This window comes from Eumetopias jubatus, unplaced genomic scaffold (genome assembly GCF_037043125.1).
Source record: "Eumetopias jubatus isolate StellerSeaLion01/CBP00866 unplaced genomic scaffold, mEumJub1_p1.0 scaffold_1, whole genome shotgun sequence".
In the NCBI taxonomy this organism is placed as follows: Eukaryota; Metazoa; Chordata; class Mammalia; order Carnivora; family Otariidae; genus Eumetopias; species Eumetopias jubatus.
The window spans coordinates 95,550,432-95,572,185 of record NW_028274807.1 but is presented as its reverse complement, the minus strand read 5'-3'; the positions used below and the strand labels follow the sequence as shown (position 1 = coordinate 95,572,185).

Here is a 21,754-nt window from a genome sequence, read left to right as displayed (position 1 = left end):
AGTTAAGCTCAGTGAAAACATCCGCCCACAATGTCATCTCAACTATGCTAGAATCTCCTGGAAATTAACGACTGAGATGACTGCTTTATATTATAGATGACACCTGTCACAGTCTTTTGCCTCTGGTATTAGTATTTCTCACTTGACTTTTAGATTGTTTTGGCCACATGATCATCTTCTCCATGGCATTTCTTTAGACTAGTGCTACTCAAACTTGAAAGTGAATACAAATCACCTAGTATCCAGTTAAAATGTGGATTCTGATTCAATAGGTCTGGGATAGCATCTGAGATTCTGCATTCGTACAAGCTTCTAGGAGATGTGGTGATACTACATACAGAGTTCTACATGACTTTAAACAGCAAGGCTTTAACTTATGATGAAAAATTATGTGATCTTGCCTTGGAGGGGCTGGTGGGAATTTCTAGATAGTATTGACTTTAGTGACTTACTAATGAGGATTTTCTTTTTCTCCTTCAATTCCATTCGTTCTCTCATACTCCTTGTCTATACTCGTTTTAGCTGTTTCTGCAGTGGGGACATGTTTCAGTGGAAGGAGGTGCTCAGACAATGAGGCCCAGCAGTGCCAGTGTTCAGAGGATTTCCAAGGCCCCCACTGTCAATATGGTGAATCACCAACAAGACTATTTTATTATGATTTGGAGCTGTCTGCTTTGCTTTTAGGAGGCAGCCAATTTTGTTGATTCAGACTAATGGCAGGGTTACCCCTCCAGGGACTGGTGAGCATTTAAAATGAGCCACGAAGCAAAAACCTACAACCTACAGTGTACTCAGCATCACAAAATATGCTTTGCAGTTTAGTTTTAATTATTCACTATAAGAGTTCAAAGGGTAGCAGTAAGTACAAAACAGTCTGTTTTGTAAAGGAAATGGCAGCTTAATAAGAAAAACCTCATTCTGACCTCAGGTGCTAAATCTTCAACAAAGCAATGGTTTGAAAGTGCCTGTACAGTATTTTTCTGTGAGGTATCTGTGGTTTGTGGATGAACAAAGTGGGGATTAGCACAAATTCAATGTAATGGGATGTTTACTACTTTTGTGCCCTTTGTTAAAAACAAAACAATACAAAAAACCCAATTTGCTTGATTCTCAAAGTATCAAAACTTGGTAACCTAATTTTCAAAGTTAGAGCTCTATCAACTGTCAATTTTGGACATGTGCATTTGAAATATTTCTTGTACAGGAAATTTTCAAAATGGCCAATGATTTATCTTTTACTGCATCTGCCATGAGATCGGGTGCTTTCAAAAGTATTTGTTTTGACTTGATCATCTGATTCTAGTCTCCAGAGAATGTGACTGCATCTGCATTTATCTTTTCAGAGAAGAAAAAAACAAAATAAAATCTATCTTATAGAAGTTAAAGAAATAGGTGTAAAATCTAACAAAAATATTGTAGTCATTATCTTTTGCTGATTAGTTTGCCTTCTCTTATCCGTTACTCGAATCTTTGTGAATGAAATTGGAAGGTGGCTGAGAGCTCATCACTGGTACCCATTTGTCTCTTCTACTCTTGGCATAGGTTAGCGCTCACGTTTTCCATGGGTCACCTTGAAGCTATTCTTGCAAATTAATCCTGATATTCTTTTCTGGGCTGTTTGCTATTCTTTTTTCAACAAATTTGTGAATTAACATGAAGCTGATTTTCAACCCCAATTTATTCTTTCACTATGGAACATTGATTCTGAAACAAGGGTTAGTGTACTCTTTGAACTCTAGTGTATATCTTCAACTGTTCTCATCAGTTTTCAGAAGCTAACAGAAATTATACATTGATACATGATAACAAGTTATTTTTCTTTAAATAAATTGTTTCAATAACATCTGTAATGCTGGTTTTTTCATCTTGATCAATAGCTGTGATGGGCTAATTGCCCATGTCATCGATTCATTAAGAATTAAAAAAAATTCATTATTACTTTATTAATTCGTTTTGGCAGAACAAATCTTATAAAACATCAAGTCCCTGAGGAGAAAGGTAATTAAAGAGACATATGGTAATGATAATGACTTAGAAATTACACCTGGGTTAATTTATTGTTTGTTTTCTACATCAGTACTTGGATATTTTGATATTTTAATCTCTTAACTTTTATATACCAAAATAATTAAAATGCTTTCTGAAATTCAAGTTAGATTTTTTTATTTTTCAATTTTGGGTTGATGAGAATACTAGATTATCTTAAATGTAGGCAGAATCAGTGTATTTTTTTCCCACATGTTTGTTGATATACCAAGAAGTTCTGGAAGTCATGAGAGACCAACCATACAAAATACCTTTGCAAAGTCTGCATTTCATTTTTTGGCATTATTGTCCAATTGTGTTTATCTTTAGATTTTGACACATTTCTTCTCTCACTGTGGAATTGCTGTGTTGAGTTTAAAAAGAAAAATGATGAATTCTGAGGGACATACCACCTGAAGGAGGAGTTCAAATATCTCCTACATGGTGTCACAATTACCAGCAAAATGAGATATCACAAAGTATGTAAATGTAAAAGGGTTTCATGGAGGAATTTTGAAAACTTCCTAAGAAATCAAATATTTGGGTAAACAAATGGAGAGCCCAATTAAGAAGGAATGACATTAACTGAGTCTTGAAGGGGATTAAACATGAAAATCAGCAAATAATTTTTTTTAAAGGAATATAGTTGATAGGATATATACCCTATCAAACAGGTTGAATATAGTCTGGTGGTACTGACTATAACCTGTTATTCAGCTGGATTTGCATTCTGTTGGTTGAATACATAATCCTTTGTCTGCTTGACATTAGTGTTTCTCTCTCTGTATAGTATATATATCACAATGAAAAGAACTTTAATGTTTTCAAATTATATAAACAATAATTCAAATGATAAAAAATTAATTCAAATTTTGAAAAATATCAAATTATAAAACATTACCATATATACAATAAAGTAAAAATGCAGCCTTATTGCCCTCAAGTCATTCTTTTATGTTTATTTATTAATATTCATATACATATATGCAATTTTACATAAAGGAGATTATATCCTATATACTGTTTGCCACGAATGCCCCTCTTTTTTTTTCTGCCTTCTCCTTTCTTCTCCCTCTTCCCTTCCAGCTTCTTCTCCCCTCCCCAGTAACAACCTGTTGAATCTCCTTTTGTATTGTTCTCTGTGCCCATATACTCATATACAAACAACTGAATAACATTTCATGGTATAGAGGTACCATACATTTTCAACCACCTGTTTGTTGATGGCCATTCATTTTGTTTCCAAGTTTTGGCACAATAATATGGTGCTTTTATTTCTGTGATACAGATTTCCAGAAATGGGATTGTTAGGGTCAATGAATATGTGTATTTTTTATTTTAATATATTTAAGGATCAAAATATTCATTTAAATTACTTGTAAAATGTTTACTGAGCCATGGTAATGACTTTACCAACTTATTTGGTTGGGATGCATTAAAATCTAGATAAATGCTAATTATTTACTTATTTTTTGACATGTTAACAAAATAGGGAATCACTTGTATCTTCATCCAAAACCAGAGCTATGATAAATTAAAGTTTCTAAGATCAGGGTTATTGTAAGCATGGATTGGTCTTAAGATAGGGTAATGTTGACTTTTGTAGAGATGTATGGGGAAAAAAAGGTCTAGAAAATGAACCAGATGGCCTATTAAAAGTGGAGAAAATAATCTAGTCCTGGAGAGAGAAGGGACATGCTAATAACTGAGAGAAATGCTTGAAGTTAATAATGATTCTAAAATTACTGATCTACTTAACTCATTTGAAAAATCTGCCTCTAATAAGGAAAAATGAAGAAAATGAATTTGGACAATTAGGAAGTAATGAAGAGCTTTCTAAAATAGCTATTGATTAAAGGAATCAAAGGAAATACTTTGAAGATTTGAACACATGCAAATCAGGCTAGATAGATGGTGGTGGAATTTTCTCTCTTTTTTAATTCTTTGGATCCAGGAAGAACAACTTGGAGCTTCATTAACTGATTAATATCACACACAAAGTCACACCTTTTCTCCTCGTCACTTATTCCATCTTTCCTGTCTCTGATCAGAAGTCAAGTTAAGTTATAATGTGCCTAATGGTTGGATGCTAGGACTCTGAGCTCTTCTTGTCTCTTTTATTCATATATTAATTAATGAATTAATTAATTCTTCTAGTCAATCTTCCAATTAGTTAGTAAATATTTATATACCATGTTCTGTGTAAGATACTGCAGATAACAAAACAAATATGGTATCCTTAGTGTGGTGGGGAATAGAGACCAGGAAATCAGGGATTATAATGTAGCTCACAAGTGCTATGATGGAGTATGATTCTGTCCTAAAAGAAGACAGGGAGAGGGTCCATTTATATCATGCCAGACAATGAGGGAAGTTTTCTCAGAAGAGTTGAAAATATAAAATACAACTGATTTTTAAAGATAAACAGAAGAGTAATATGAAATTGGACATTGGATATAGAATATTTCCCAGAGACATGAAAAGCACAGCAAATTTAAGAAATAATAATAATAATACAAGTAGTTCTCTTGGCTGCAATAAGAGATGTGTGTGGGATGTGGCAAAACATGGGCTTTGTTTAGGTTCAGAGCAGCAGTTCCTTAGCTTTTCTTGGTCCAGCCAAACCACCTATTTCAGAACTGTCTGCACAAGTGGCTAACTGATGAGGTTCTGCAGGGACTTTGCCTTCTCTAAATTTAGGTTCTGGGCAGGCAGGCCAGCAGTTGGGATTTCTTTTCTTTCTTTCTTTTCTTTCTTTCTTTTCTTTCTTTCTTTCTTTCTTTCTTTCTTTCTTTCTTTCTTTCTTTCTTTCTTTCTTTCTTTCTTGATTTATTTGTTTTTGAGGGAGGGAGAGAGAGAGAAAGAGAGAGAGCACATGTGCACAGGGAGTGGGGAGGAGCAGAGGGAGAGGGAGAGAGAATCTCAAGCAGACTCCCCACTGAGCATGGAGCCCAGTGTGGGACTGGATCCTCAGGACCCTGAGATGATGACCTGAGCCAAAATCAAGAGTCAGATGCTTAAATGACTGAGCCACCCAAGTGCCCCGAGCATTTGGGAAGCATTTGGAATTTCTTGAGCATACAACAGTATTCGGTGTTTCTCTACTCCTATATCAGAATCCCCAATGTCTCCATTACTTCAAAGTGTGATTTTATGCGCTTTAAAGAGTAAGTGCTGAGTCAGGGAGCAAGATGGCGGAGGAGTAGGAGACCTAGATTTCGTCTGGTCTCAGGAATTCAGCTGAATAGGGATCAAACCATTCTGAACACCTACGAACTCAACAGGAGATCAAAGAGGAGAGTAGCAACAACTATCTGAACAGAGAAGCGACCACTTTCTGGAAGGTAGGACGTGCGGAGAAGTGAATCCGAGGCGATATTCGGGAGGATAGATGGCGGGGGAGGGGCCTCCGCCGGCCGCTTCTGGCAAGTGATAGAGTCGCGGAGCATAAAATCGGAACTGTTAGAAGTCGGTTCCGCTGAGGGACGTCGCTGCAGTGGCTAAGCAGGGGGTGGAATCCTCCCGGGACAGTGTGGTCTCAGGACCCTCGGGGTCACAGAAAGACCGGGGGTGCCTGAGTGCAGCAGAGCTCCCAGGTATCGGAGCGGGGAAGCTGGCTGCAGAGATGGAGCGAGGCGCAGGCTCTCAGCTTGGGGTTGCCATAAATTGTGATCCGCGGCCCAGTCGGGCCACTGCTCCTCCAGCAGGGACTCAACAGGTGGCAGATCCGGGGAGACTCCCCTTCCTTCCCGGGGAGGAGCGGCACGGGAATGCACTGCAGAGATCTGCTGGGTTTGGAGACTCCACACGGGGTCGGGTGCCAGAGATAGCAACGCTCGGTCACAGGCCGGGTGAGCACGGAGAGCGGCCGGAGACTGGGGACAAGGGAGTGACTGCTTTTCTCTGTGGGCGCACTGAGGAGCGGGGCCCCGAGTTCTCAGCTCCTCCGGGTGGAGATTGGGAGGCCACCATTTTTGCCCTGGTCCTCCAAGGCTGTACGGAGAGCTTGCAGGGAACAAAAGCTCCTGAGATCAAACCCGAGCAGCTTGCTTAGCCCGGACCGACAAGGGCGGGGCAATTCAGCCTCCGGCAAAGACATTTGGAAACCACAGCAACAGGCCCCTCCCCCAGAAGATCAGCACGAACAGCCAGCAAGCCAAGACCAAGTTTACCAATCAAGGAGAACGGGAGAACTCCAGCGCTAGGGGAATACTGCACATAGAATTCATGGCTTTTTTTTACCATGATTCATTAGTTCATCAAAGTTAATTTTTGTTAACTGTTTTTTTTTTCTTTTTCCCTTTTTCAACCAACATCTTATCAATCTCTTTTTAAAAAAGAAACAACATTTTTTATTTTTCATTTTTAGAGTCATATTTTATCCCTTCATAGTAGTTACCCTTATTTTTGGCATATATATATAAGTTGTTCTCTCTTTAAACTTTTGAGATACAGTTTCTTCTAACAGATCAAAATATACCCTAAATCACTAGTGTATGGCTCTGTTCTAGTCTCCTGCCTGATCACATTCTCTCCCTTTTTTCTTTTTTTTTTTAAAACTTTCTTTTTTCAAACAACTTCTTATCAAGTCCTTTTATAAAATCTTTTATAATTTTCATCTTTACAGTCATCTTTTATCCCTTCATTGTATCAACCCTTATTTTGTACATATATGTCTTTCTTCCTTTAAAATTTTAGGAGGCACTTTATTCTAACAGACCAAAATACGCCCAAAATCTAGTGTGTGGCACTGATCTATGCACTAGCCTGATCATATTTGATCACATTCTGCTTTTTTTGTATTGTTCTGTTTTTGTTTTTATCTTTTTTTTCTTTTTTTTTTTTTCTCTTTCTTTTTTCTTTCTTTCCCTTTCTCTTCCCCTGGTTTCAGATCTTTTCTGATTTGTATACAGTATATTTGCTGGGGACGTTGTAAACCTGTTAGCATTTTGTTCTCTCATTCATCTATTCTCCTCTGGACAAAATGACAAGACGGAAAAAATCACCTCAGCAAAAAGAACAAGAGGTAGTACCGTCAGCCAGGGACCTACTCAATACGGACATTAGTACGATGTCGGACCTAGAGTTCAGAATCATGACTTTAAAGATACTAGCTGGGCTTGAAAAAAGCGTGGAAGGAAGTTATTAGAGAAACCCTTTCTGGAGAAATGAACTAAAATCTAACCAAGTCGAAATCAAAAAGGCTATTGATGAGGTGCAATCAAAAATGGGGGCACTAACTGCTAGGATAAATGAGGCAGAAGAGAGAATCAGCGATATAGAAGACCAAATGATGGAAAATAAAGAGGCTGAGAAAAAGAGGGAGAAACAACTACAGGATCACGAGGGCAGAATTCGAGAGATAATTGATACGATAAGACAAAACAACATTAGAATAATTGGGATCCCAGAAGAAGAAGAAAGAGAGAGAGGGGCAGAAGGTATATTGGAGCAAATAATAGCAGAGAACTTCCCTAATGTGAGGAAGGAAACAGGCATCAAAATCCAGGAGGCACAGAGAACCCCTCTCAAAATCAATAATAATAGGTCAACACCCCGACATCTAATAGTAAAACTTACGAGTCTCAGAGACAAAGAGAAAATCCTGAAAGCAGCTCGGGAGAAGAGATATGTAACCTACAATGGTAAAAATATTAGATTGGCAACAGACCTATCCACAGAGACCTGGCAGGCCAGAAAGGACTGGCAAGATATCTTCAGAGCACTAAACGAGAAAAATATGCAGCCAAGAATACTATATCCAGCTAGGCTGTCATTGAAAATAGAAGGAGAGATAAAAAGCTTCCAGAACAAACAAAAACTAAAGGAATTTGCAAACACGAAACCAGCCCTCCAAGAAATATTGAAAGGGGTCCTCTAAGCAAAGAGAGAGCCTAAAAGCAGCAAAGATCAGAAAGGAACACAGACAACATACAGTAACAGTCACCTTACAGGCAATACAATGGCACTAAATTCATACCTTTCAATAGTTACCCTGAATGTAAATGGGCTAAAGGTCCCAATCAAAAGACACAGGCTATCAGATTGGATTAAAAAACAAGACCCATCAATATGCTGTCTGCAAGAGACTCATTTTAGACCCAAAGACACCCCCAGATTGAAAGTGAGGGGGTGGAAAACCATTTACCATGCTAATGGACACCAAAAGAAAGCTGGGGTGGCAATCCTTACATCAGACAAACTAGATTTTAAAACAAAGACTGTAATAAGAGATGGGGAAGGACACTATATCCTACTTAAAGGGTCTATCCAACAAGAAGATCTAACAATTGTAAATATCTATGCCCCGAACATGGGAGCAGCCAATTATATAAGGCAATTAATAACAAAAGCAAAGAAACACATTGACAACAATACAATAATAGTGGGGGACTTTAACACCCCCCTGACTGAAATGGACAGATCATCTAAGCAAAAGATCAACAAGGAAATCAAGACTTTAAATGACACACTGGACCAAATGGACTTCAAAGGTATACCCAGAACATTCCATCCCAAAGCAACGGAATACACATTCTTCTCTAGTGCCCATGGGACATTCTCCAGAACTGATCACATCCTAGGTCACAAATCAGGTCTCAACCGGTACCAAAAGATTGGGATTATTCCCTGCATATTTTCAGACCACAATGCTTTGAAACTAGAACTCAATCACAAGAGGAAAGTCGGAAAGAACTCAAATACATGGAGGCTAAAGAGCATCCTACTAAAGAATGAATGGGTCAACCAGGAAATTAAAGAAGAATTAAAAAAATTCATGGAAACCAATGAAAATGAAAACACAACTGTCCAAAATCTTTGGGATACAGCAAAGGCAGTCCTGAGAGGAAAGTATATAGTAATACAAGCCTTTCTCAAGAAACAAGAAAGGTCTCAAATACACAACCTAACCCTACACCTAAAGGAGCTGGAGAAAGAACAGCAAATGAAGCCTAAACCCAGCAGGAGAAGAGAAATAATAAAGATCAGAGCAGAAATCAATGAACTAGAAACCAAAAGAACAGTAGAACAGATCAACGAAACTAGGAGCTGGTTCTTTGAAAGAATTAACAAGATTGATAAACCCCTGGCCAGACTGATCAAAAAGAAAAGAGAAATGACCCAAATCAACAAAATCATGAATGAAAGAGGAGAGATCACAACCAACACCAAAGAAATACAAACAATTATAAGAACATATTATGAGCAACTCTATGCCAGCAAATTAGATAACCTGGAAGAAATGGGTGCATTCCTAGAGATGTATCAACTACCAAAACTGAACCAGGAAGAAATAGAAAACCTGAACAGACCTATAACCACTAAGGAAATTGAAGCAGTCATCAAAAATCTCCCAGCAAACAAAAGCCCAGGGCCAGATGGCTTCCCAGAGGAATTCTATCAGACACTTAAAGAAGAATTAATACCTATTCTCCTGAAACTGTTCCAAAAAATAGAAATGGAAGGAAAACTTCCAAATTCATTTTATGAGGCCACCATTACCTTGATCCCAAAACCAGACAAAGACCCCATCAAAAAGGAGAATTACAGACCAATATCCTTGATGAACATGGATGCAAAAATTCTCACCAAAATACTAGCCAATAGGATCCAACAGTACATTGAAAGGATTATTCACCATGACCAAGTGGGATTTATCCCTGGGCTGCAAGGCTGGTTCAACATCCGCAAATCAATCAACGAGATACAATACATTAACAAAAGAAAGAACAAGAATCATATGATCCTCTCAATAGATGCAGAAAAAGCATTTGACAAAGTACAGCATCCTTTCTTGATCAAAACTCTTCAGAGTATAGGGATAGAGGATACATACCTCAATATCATAAAAGCCATCTACGAAAAACCTACAGCGAATGTCATTCTCAATGGGGAAAAGCTGAGAGCTTTTCCCCTAAGGTCAGGAACGCGGCAGGGATGTCCACTCTCACCACTGCTATTCCACATAGTATTAGAAGTCCTAGCCACAGCAATCAGACAACAAAAAGAAATCAAAGGCATCCAAATCGGCAAACTCTCACTCTTTGCAGATGATATGATACTTTATGTGGAAAACCCAAAAACTCCACCCCAAAACTGCTAGAACTCATACAGGAATTCAGTCAAGTAGCAGGCTATAAAATCAATGCACAGAAATCAGTGGCATTCCTATACACCAACAACAAGACAGAAGAGAGACAAATCAAGGAGTCGATCCCATTCACAATTGCACCCAAAACCATAAGATACCTAGGAATAAATTTAACCAAAGAGGCAAAGGATCTGTACTCAGAAAACTATAAAATACTCAGGAAAGAAATTGAAGAAGACACAAAGAAATGGAAAAACGTTCCATGCTCATGGATTGGGAGAACCAACATTGTGAAGATGTCAATGCTACCTCGAGCAATCTACACATTCAATGCAATCCCCATCAAAATACCATCCACTTTTTTCAAAGAAATGGAACAAATAATCCTATAATGTGTATGGAACCAGAAGAGACCCCGAATAGCCAGAGGAATATTGAAAAAGAAAAGCAAAGCTGGCAGCATCACAATTCCGAACTTCCAGCTCTATTACAAAGCTGTCATCATCAAGACAGTATGGTACTGGCACAAAAACAGACACATAGATCAACAGAATCTGAGAACAGAATCGAGAGCCCAGAAATGGACCCTCAACTCTATGGTCAACTTATCTCTGACAAAGCAGGAAAGAATGTCCAATGGAAAAAAGACAGTCTCTTCAACAAATGGTGTTGGGAAAATTGGACAGCCACATGCAGAAGAATGAAACTGGACCATTTCCTTACACCACACACAAAAATAGACTCCAAATGGTTGAAAGACCTAAACGTGAGACAGGAGTCCATCAAAATCCTAAAGGAGAACACAGGTAGCAACCTCTTCGACCTCAGCCGCAGCAACTTCTTCCTAGAAACATCACCAAAGGCACGGGAAGCCAGGGCAAAAATGAACTATTGGGATTTCATCAAGATAAAAAGCTTTTGCACAGCAAAAGAAACAGTCCACAAAACCAAAAGACAACCGACAGAATGGGAGAAAATATTTGCAAATGACATATCAGATAAAGGGCTAGTATCCAAAATCTATAAAGAACTTATAAAACTCAACACCCAAAGAACAAATAATCCAATCAAGAAATGGGCAGAAAACATGAACAGACATTTTTCCAAAGAAGACATCCAAATGGCCAACAGGCACATGAAAAAGTGCTCAACATCACTCGGCATCAGGGAAATCCAAATCAAAACCTCAATGAGATACCACCTCACACCATTCAGAATGGCTAAAATTAACAAGTCAGGGGATGACAGATGTTGGCGGGGATGTGGAGAAAGGGGAACCCTCCTACACTGTTGGTGGGAATGCAAGCTGGGGCAACCCCTCTGGAAAACAGTATGGAGGTTCCTCAAACAGTTGAAATTAGAGCTACCATTCGATCCAGCAATTGCACTACTGGGTATTTACCCCAAAGATACAAATGTAGGGACCCGAAGGGGTACGTGCACCCCAATGTTTATAGCAGCAATGTCCACAATAGCCAAACTGTGGAAAGAGCCCAGATGAATGGATAAAGAAGAGGTGGTATATATACACAATGGAATATTATGCAGCCATCAAAAGGAATGAGATCTTGCCATTTGCAACGACGTGGGTGGAACTGGAGGGTGTTATGCTTAGTGAAATAAGTCAATCAGAGAAAGACATGTATCATATGACCTCACTGATATGAGGAATTCTTAATCTCAGGAACAAACTGAGGGTTGCTGGAGTGGTCGGGGGTGGGAGGGATGGGGTGGCTGGGTGATAGACATTGTGGAGGGTATGTGCTACGGTGAGCGCTGTGAATTGTGCAAGACTATTGAATCACAATTCTGTACTTCTGAAACAAATAACGCGACATATTTTAAGAAAAAGAAAAAGAAGAAGATAGCAGGAGAGGAAGAATGAAGGGGAATAAATCAGAGGGGGAGACGAACCAGGAGAGATGATGGACTCTGAAAAACAAACTGAGGGTTCTAGAGGGGAGGAGGGTAGGGGGATGGGTTAGCCTGGTGATGGGTATTAAAGAGAGCACATTCTGCATGGAGCACTGGGTGTTATGCACAAACAATGAATCATGGAACACTACACCAAAACAAATGATGTAATATATGGTGATTAACATAACAATAAAAAATTAAAAAAAAAGAGTAAGTGTTGCTGGAATGCTGTCTGGTGACATGGAAGGCCTGCAGAAGTTCTGGGGTTGAGGTTAGGTCTCATCACTGTCTTCTTTTTTTGAAGAAGTCATTTTGTATCCCTGAGCCTTAATGTCATAATTTGTAAAATAATAGCTCACATTTTCCTGAACACATTTCATATACCAGACACCATTCTAAACAATTTATATGGATTAAATTATTAATCCTCATAAGTCAATGAAGCAAATACTCTTATTTGCCCCATTTTGTACCTGACGGAGAGATACCAACTTGTCCAAGTTCAGACAACCGGGAAGTAGGAGATAAGGGATCCATATCCATGTGTTCTGGCTTCAGAGTCTGTAAGCTTAACTTTCAAGTCATGGTCCCTTTTTTTTTTTTTTTTTCTGAGAAGAAACAGGGAGGGGCAGAGCGAGAGGGAGAGAGACAGTCTTAAGCAGGCTCCACACCTAGTGCAGAGCCTGATGCGGGGCTTGATCTCACAACCTTGAGATCATGACCTGAGCTGAAATGAAGAGTCAGACATTTAACTGACTGAGCCACCCAGGTGCCCAAATTCTCTGAGAATCTTTAGAGGAAGTGCACAAGGTGAAAAGGAAAAGGGTCCTGTTGCTGCTTTGCTTCCTATCCTATGGGAAATCTGAGCAAACCTTAGGTGTTGGGTCACAGGTATGATTTAGAGTGAACCCGTATGTTTCTCAAGGAGTCCAGTGAGCTCTCTGCATGATATATCTGTTCTATGTGAAATTTCGGCCAAAGGATTTTCTTTTCTTTTTTTTTTAAAGATTTTATTTATTTATTTGAGAGAGAGAGAATGAGAGAGAGAGAGAGAGAGAGAGAGCACCTGAGAGGGGGGAGGGTCAGAGGGAGAAGCAGACTCCCCACTCAGCAGGGAGCCCGATGTGGGACTTGATCCTGGGACTTCAGGATCATGACCTGAGCCAAAGGCAGTCACTTAACCAACTGAGCCACCCAGGCACCCTGGACCAATGGATTTTCAAAATGACTTGTCTGCAAGAGCGTTTTGAATCTGGGAAGTGGTGTAGGTTGGTATAGGTGCCCCCTGACAATTCATATGTTGCAATCCTAACCCCCAGTAGTTCAGAATGACTTTATTTGGAAATATGGATGTTGCAGATGTAATTAGTTAAGGTACGATCGTACTGGAATATGGCAGTCCCCTAATCCAATATGACTGTTGTCCTCATAAAAAGGGGAAATTTGGGCACAGAGGTATGCACATAGGAAGAATATCATGGGAAGATGATGAGGCTGGTGCATCTACAAGTGAAGAAAAGCTGAGAACTGCTAGTAAACTACTAGAAGCTAGAAGAGGGGCAAGGAAAAGAGTTTTTCTTACAGCCCTCAAAAGGAAGCAATCCTGCTGACAACTTGATCTCAGACTTCTAGCTTCCAGAACTGTGAGACAATAAAATTCCAAGGCTTAAGCCTCTCAGTTTGTGGTACTTTGTTACAGCAGCCCTGCAAAGTAATATAGGAAGTTTAGAAAACGTTTTCTTTTTATCTACAGCTTCATTTCAGCAGTAGGCTTACTAAAACAATGACAATGGAGAAAAAATGGCAGGGGGTTTATAAAGACCAAATCATGCTAAGAAAACTTGATGGCTTATTTTAATTGAATTATAAAACTAGTGTGGGAAGGAGATTTAATTTGGAAAAAATGCAAAATCATTAATTGCACACACTTATTAATCTGTAGTCCTAAATAAGAATTGTTAGGCAATCATATGAAATGGAGCACGTTATATTATTGAGATAAATTGATATGTGTTCTTAGCTTGAGCTGACAGTATAAAGTCAAGTGTCATTTTGTTTGCCACATATAGATGCACTGCATTAGAGCCTTAAGCCCTCAAAAAGGTTCTAGCAAGTTCGTGTTAAGGTGACTGCATTCTGCTTTACATAACTTGGCAGAAAGATATGGCAGTATTGACAGGAATTGGGACAAGTGCAGTGAAGGGACGGGTAGACCATTTATGAGGAAAGTAAAGCAATAACTATCTGACATCTTGTGAGCCTACTAAAGGGGCATTCTATTCTTTGGAATCCATGCAGAAAATTTCCTGCCCTGGCACTGATTTGAAAACAGCAACTTTAAAAGTGCTTTTACTAACACAGCCTTCCAGTTATGCTTTGCATGGCCAGTGTTAGTAAATATAAGATGTAATTTAAAAAAGGCTGCATGAGAATGGCCTGATATTGCGAATATGACAACCTTACAGGAGAATAACCTGTACCATTGAGGCTTATATGATTCATGCTAGAAGTTGTCCTAAGTGTTTTATGCATGTTGGCTCATTTAATACAACAATCCTGTTGTATGAATAGTCCCCTGTTAGAGATGACACCCCCTGTAGGTAAGGTGTGGTCAAGATACGTAGCCGAGATCATACATGTAGTAAATGATGGAGCCAGGGTGTGGACTCAAGCAGTCTAGCTCTCCAGTTTGTCCTTTCAACCACTGGGCAATGCTGTTTCTTTAAAGTGTATACATTTTCTTGTCTATGAAAAATGTAGTTGATGTCATAGTTCTAAAAGGGATTTATACTTTTTAGTGTTTAAACCTGGTCAGTATGCTGAGTAAACAGTCTTCCTACAAAAAGTATGAACTTAATGATTCTCTTCATTTAAAGTTTTGCTCGTTGTATACATATGTATCGATTGACTGTTTCTGACCTGTGTAAAAATATGTAGCTCTACTATTGAAAAGCTTATATTCCAGTTACAGAGACAGGAAAACAAATCATTATAATATGATGAACAGTGTTCTCAGAAACACATTAACAGGGGCATAGGAATGAGGTCATAATGGGGAGTTGAACTTGGGAATTATGACAAATAAAACTGTAGATTAATGCCATGCCACTCATTATTGCCAAGCTAAATAGTTTGGATCACAACTCCTCAGATATGTAATGCCACTGAAGGTTTTAAGAGGGGCATTTCATATGTAAAATGTTTTTTTTTAAGATTTTATTTATTTATTTGACAGAGAGAGACACAGTGGGAGAGGGAACACAAACAGGGGGAGTGGGAGAGGGAGAAGAAGGCTTCCTGTGGAGCAGGGAGCCCGATGCGGGGCTCGATCCCAGGACCTTGGGATCATGACCTGAGCCGAAGGCAGACGCTTACGACTGAGCCGCCCAGGCACCCCTGTAAAGTGTGTTTTAAAGATACAGCTACAGGTACCGCTGAAACAAATAATACATTATATGTTAGAAAAAAAAAAAAAAGAAGATAGCAGGAAGGGAAAAATGAAGGGGAGGAAATCGGAGGAGGAGACGAACCATGAGAGACTATGGACTCTGAGAAACAAACTGAGGGTTCTAGAGGGGAGGGGGTGGGGGGATGGGTTAGCCTGGTGATGGGTATTAAGGAGGACACGTTCTGCATGGAGCACTGGGTGTTATACGCAAACAATGAATCATGGAACACTATATCAAAAACCAATGATGTAATGTATGGTGATTAACGTAACATAATAATAAAAAAGGAGAAAAAAAGATACAGCTACATGGAGGTATCTCAATCTCAGATTTCAAGATATCCTACAGAGCTATAGTAATAAAAAACAGTCTGATACTGGTACAACAGTAGACACACAGATGAATGGAACAGGATGGAGAGCCCAGAGATAAACCAATACTCATATGGTCAGTTAATCTATGACAAAGGAGACAAGAACATATAATGGGGAAAATACAGTCTTTTCAATATACAGTGGGAAAACGGGACAGCTACATGCAAAAGAATGAAGCTAGACCACTTTCTTACACCACATACAAAAATAAACTTAAAATGGCTTGAAGATTTAAATGTGAGACCTGAAAACTTAAAACTCCTGAAAGAAAACATAGGCAGTAAGCTCTTGGACATTGCCATTAGTAACATATTTTTGGATATGTCTCCTGAGGCAAGGGAAACAAAAGCAAAAATAAGCTATTGGGACTACATCAAAATAAAAGCCTTTTGCACATTGAAGGAAACCATCAACAAAACTAAAAGGCAACCTACTGAATGGGAGAAGATATTGGCAAATCATATATCCAGTAAGTGGATAATATAAAAAATATATAAAGAACTTCTACAACTTTGCACCCAAAACCAAATAATCTGATTAAAAATGGGCAGAGGACCTGAATAGACACTTCTCCAAAGAAGACTTACAGACAAAAGGTACTCAACATCACCCATCATCAGGGAAATGCAAATCAAAACTGCAATGAAATACCATCTTGCACAAGTCAGAATGGCTAGTATAAAAATACAAGAAATAGTAGTGTTGGCAAGGATGTGGAGAAAAGGGAACCTTTGTGCACTGTTGGTGGGAATGATTTGGTGCAGCCACTATGGAAAACAGTGTGAAGCTTCCTTAAAAAATGAAAAACAGAAATACCATATGATCCAGTAATTCCACTACTGGGTATTTAGCAAAAGAAAATAGAAACACTAATTCAAAATATGTAACTATGTATGTACTTGTATGTTTATTGCAGCATTATTTCCAACAGCCAAGATATGGAAGCAACCCGAGTGTCCATTGTTAGATGAATGGAAAAAGAAGAGTGGTGTATGTGTACAATGGAATATTATTCAACCATAAAAAATGAGATCTTGCCATTTGCGACAGCATGGATATATCTAGAGGAGAGTATGCTAAGTGAAATAAGTCAGACAGAGAAAGACAAATACCATAAAATTTAACTTACATGTAGAATATGAAAAACAAAACAAACAAAAAACCAGACTCTTAAATACAGAGAATAAACTGGTGGTTGCCAGAGGGAAGGTGGGTGTGGGAATGGGTGAAATAGATGAAGGGGATTAAGAGGTACCAGCTTCCAGTTATAAAATAAATCATGGAGATGAAAAGTACAACATAGGGAATATAATCAATAATATTGTAATAATGTTTTATGGTGATAGATAGTGACTGTACTTATCATGGTGAGCCCTGAGTAATGTATAGAATCATTGAATCAATGTTGTACACCTGAAACTAATATAATGTATGTTAATTATACTTAAAAAAGACAAGATATAACTATGAAACAATGGAAAGAAGCTGAAAACCCAAAGGAAAAGAAAATGATATATCACTAAAATGGCCAAATCTTGCATGCACTCATTTCTTCTTTTTCATTTCTTGCTGCCAGAAGTGCTTTGTTTTTTAAATTTATTTCTTTTTTAATATCAGATTTCTCTTATTCTAGTAGGTACAAGGTAAGATATAAAACTGCCCCTTTTTGTTTTTTTCACTACAAGTTCAAGTCCTATTTTCTCTTAAGGAACCTAATGAACACAGTATGAAGAAAGAAATCCTGGATAAAAAAAAGTTAACATGGGCGCCTGGGTGGCTCAGTTGGTTAAGCGACTGCCTTTGGCTCAGGTCATGATCCTGGAGTCCCGGGATCGAGTCCCACGTTGGGCTCCCTGCTCAGCAGGGAGTCTGCTTCTCCCTCTGACCCTCTTCCCTCTCGTGCTCTCTCTCTCAAATAAATAAATAAATAATCTTTAAAAAAAATAAAAAAAGTTAACATGCTCTACGGCAGAATATGGTTCACTTTTTAAAAAAAGATAGTGTAGATGAGTTTTTGCTTGTCATTTGAATTTGAAGTATATGGTGTGTGTGTGTGTGTGTGTGTGTGTGTGTGTATGTGTGTGTGTGTTATGAGATTTTACTCAGGCTTATTTATATTTAGGTATAGTGAACTAGAAATGCCCTAAAACATCGTCAACAGAGGCCATGGGGATGTATCAGTTGGTTTGGGTAGTGCAACTTCATTTCTTAGGTATTTTTGAAAATATAAATTCTTTAATTGATAATACAAGTCTACTAGTAGTGGCTATTGATGGAATGGAGCATTCCACTCTGTTCCAATAGAGTTTAGGCTGGTCAGTGTTAGAAACTACTAGTATGATAATCAATTATTAAAATTCCCTTAAGTGATTAGGGTGTTTTATGTTTTCTAAAGAAAAATGAGACTTCTTTCCAAGATTCTTGTTCTAGGGCAGTTGGGTGAGTCTGCATTTGGAAGGTGGGGATAGGAGACAGGAGGAAGCACCTGGAGGGCCTGCTGTGTCAGTGGTGTTCTCCAGTCAAGACAGTACCTGCACCCAGTGAAATGGTGACAGGCTTTTTTGATGGTGATTTAAGGGCACATTTCCTGAAAAAGACAAAATAGAAGACCAGAGAAGATAATGCCAAACAAAAGAGAAGATAATACCAAACAAAAAATCAAACTCTAGATAAAACAAAGGGAGGAGAGTAGTGATCATCAAGAGAATTGAGAGACTGGGTGTCACTGAAGGTACAGATTTAGCTGAACAGATTCCGACCTTGTTCTCAACAGAAGCATCTGCACAGAGCACCCTCTTCCTTCCTGGTCAAGAATAGTAAAAAGCTGGATGTGCAGAACATGATGCTTTAAGATTATATTTTTTTTAAACATGAATAGTCTGCTTTACTGTATTTCTCAAAAAATATTTTTTTTGAGATTTGATGTCTGATTTTATTTGTTACTCTTAGAAAATATCATTTTTGACTGGACTCAGACTTAGAGATAAAAGTTCTCAGAGAGGACAGCCTCTGACTCTTGGCAATCTTGCTGGCGTGTTTCTTTGGCCTCCTTCATTCTCTTGGCTGAAAGGTTAGCGTATTCTGCAGCCTCTTCCTTATTTTTCTTAGAACATTGTTTCTTCAGCACAATATACTAATGTTTATGTTGGAGGGCATGTGGAGTAACAAGATGCTGAATCTTGGGCGATTTGGTTCTTGGTATCTTACCTTCTTTGTTTAAGGACTTTCTCATAACATACTGGTGGACATCATCTTCTTTAGAGAGATTGAAAAGTTTGCAGATTCTGCTAGCTCTTTTGGGCCCCAGGAGGCAAGGCAGAGTAGTATCAATGAGTTCAGGGATATCCTTCATTTTTTTTACAATGACCAAGTTGGGAACACTGAGATTGGTATCCACAATACAACCCCGAACAGATTTATGCCTCCTTGATCTGTAGCTGGAATGCTTCTTACTCAGCTTCATGGGGAAGCGGAGCCTTGTTGGTCATCACCACCACTGACTTGGACCACATAAACCTTCCATTCTTCACCCAGAGCATCAGCAGCAATTTCTGTGGCCATACACTTCTCATAAAATGTGTGAAGTTGATGTTCACCATCCACTGCAATGAGTTTCTGGCAGCCAGTAGCCGGGAAAGAGATATTCAGCTTCATCTTAAAGCAGGCTACTACCCCCAAGGTGCCACGAAAAAGAGCTGTTTTTCTCAAAATTTATTTTCCAGATCACTGTTTCCATTGGATTTTAAGAAGTTTTAGAGGAAAGGAAATTTCTTTGTTCCAAACAGTTTGGAAAATTCTATATCAAATAGCCTTATATTGGGTTCATTCTTGTAGGACTCTCCAGAGCCTTCAATGTGCAAATATATGTTATGATTCTCTCAGAAGAGTATCTAGATTCCTGTGTTTTCCAGACCCATGTGTCTATATAGCCCTTTTTCTGGGTCTGTCTTGAAGTATTTTTTTAAATAATATTCTTGAGGTATTATTATTTTGTAGAATTCAGTTGCTCTGAGGGAATATATATATGTATATATATAAAATCTCAAAATTGGAAATCAAAAAGCTAAAGTTATTTTTCCAATCTGCTCAACTAATAATAACATATATATATAGTAGTTAAAAAAACACATTTAACAAGGTGCTTTCCCATATGTTATCTCATTTAAGCCTCACACCCACTCTGTGAGGGAGTTCACATTAATCCCAAATTAGAATCAAGGTGACAGAGACTTAGAAAGTTTAATTGATGTACTCAAGTCATAGCTTGTTAGTAGCTGAGCCAAGATTTCAACCCAGATCTTTACTCTAGTGTTTTATGGTATTGTCGTACAACTACCTGGGGGTAAGCAGGGTTTGCCATGGGCCCTTAGGGCCTCTCTTTTGACAGCACTGTGCACTATGTTGGGCCAAGAAATGGAGAGGGCAGAGTGGAGTTGGGGAATTCTTTCTCATCTCTCTCCATTCAGGGCCCCATGCAGTTTTCATAATTCATATTTTTCTCTTTTCTCCCTTTCATCCATCAGAATTTAGTTCCATTACTTTTCCCAGCAAACAACTTCAAAGTAAAGTATTCATGGATACTACTGGTTTAACATATTTGTATTTTAACTGTGAAAACACAATGCTTAACCTAAATGGTGACAGAGCCCTCTCAGTCAGCAGATGGGGCGATCTTCTAGGGGGAGCTTTGAGGAACCCCTCAAAATGTACTGTTCATGCTCTTTCCACCCAGAGATGGAGAAATAGCTGTGTCTGTCGCCTTCAAGGCAAGTGGTAGTAGCTGGTGGCAGTCCACTCCTTCATTATTGCCAGTGAGGGAAAGAACTCTTGCTATATTTCTTCAAGCTCATAATGCCAAGATGTGTGTTTCTGACCTGGCTTCATTTTATACCCACCACCCTCCCTTCTGTCATCTGCAGGCTTATTCCACTATAAATTACCTTTCTTAATCTCTAGTTTATTACATAAATCTCCCTTGACCTTCAGAATGCCTAAAGGCATAGTTACAACCATAATGAGTATGTTTACCATTGAGATAAATGCCCTAAATCAAAGGCTAATGAGAAAGTGAAGATGTACAGTGAATAATTCAACCTTACGAAAAAAAGTTTTGTCCTTTGACCTCAGCCTCTGGAAGGTAATCTCTCAGCCCTTGTAATGTCATATCTGATAGGGGCTTTGGTCATTGGATAGTCTAGGAATATGCTTAGGGTGAGGGCTGGACTACACTTAGATAGTCTTAGGTTGGGGCTCTTGCCACACCAGAAAGACTAATGACATTGGTAGGGGCTTTGGGTCATTCCCAAAGGGGCTGGAAACTGGAGATTGAAATCAACTAAGTTGGCCATCAGTCAGTCAATCGATCACGTCTATGTAACGGAGTCTCAATATAAAAATTCTATACATGGGACTCAGCTGAGCTTCCCCGACTGGCAGCAGTCCATGCATGTTGTCACATGCTGATGCCAGGGAAGTAACAAGCTCTGATTTCACAGAGGACAATGGAAGGTCTACTTGCGGTACTTCCCATCTCTGCCCTATGCCTTCTTTCCTTGGCTGACTTTAATGCAATAGCTTTTAGTGATTATTGTGAGTCTTGCACATAAGGGTGGTTTTGGGAACCCCCTGAACTTGCAGTTGGTGTCAGAAGTGAGGGTAATCTCTTGTGGGGACTGTTCTGTCTAACTTCTTAGCTGGCTAAACTCTGTCAGAGGAAAAGTCTCTTCACTTCTTTTCTCCTTCAGAAATAAAGTGCTGTGAATCTTTGTTCTCTTTCCTAGTGAGTGTGGGGCACAGGGAGAATTAAGTAGCGTTCCGTGGCTGCCCAATTGTGCAGGATGGTACTGGATGAGGGCTTTCCTCATTGTTGCTGAAGAACAATAGTGTCTGGATTGCCT

The 21,754-nt window shown here is 38.9% G+C and overlaps 1 pseudogene; it reads right to left on the bottom strand.

The window, feature by feature from the left end:
• Positions 1-18,834: 18,834 nt before the first annotated feature.
• LOC114209013 (small ribosomal subunit protein eS6 pseudogene) lies at positions 18,835-19,511 on the bottom strand (annotated as a pseudogene).
• Positions 19,512-21,754: the final 2,243 nt, after the last annotated feature.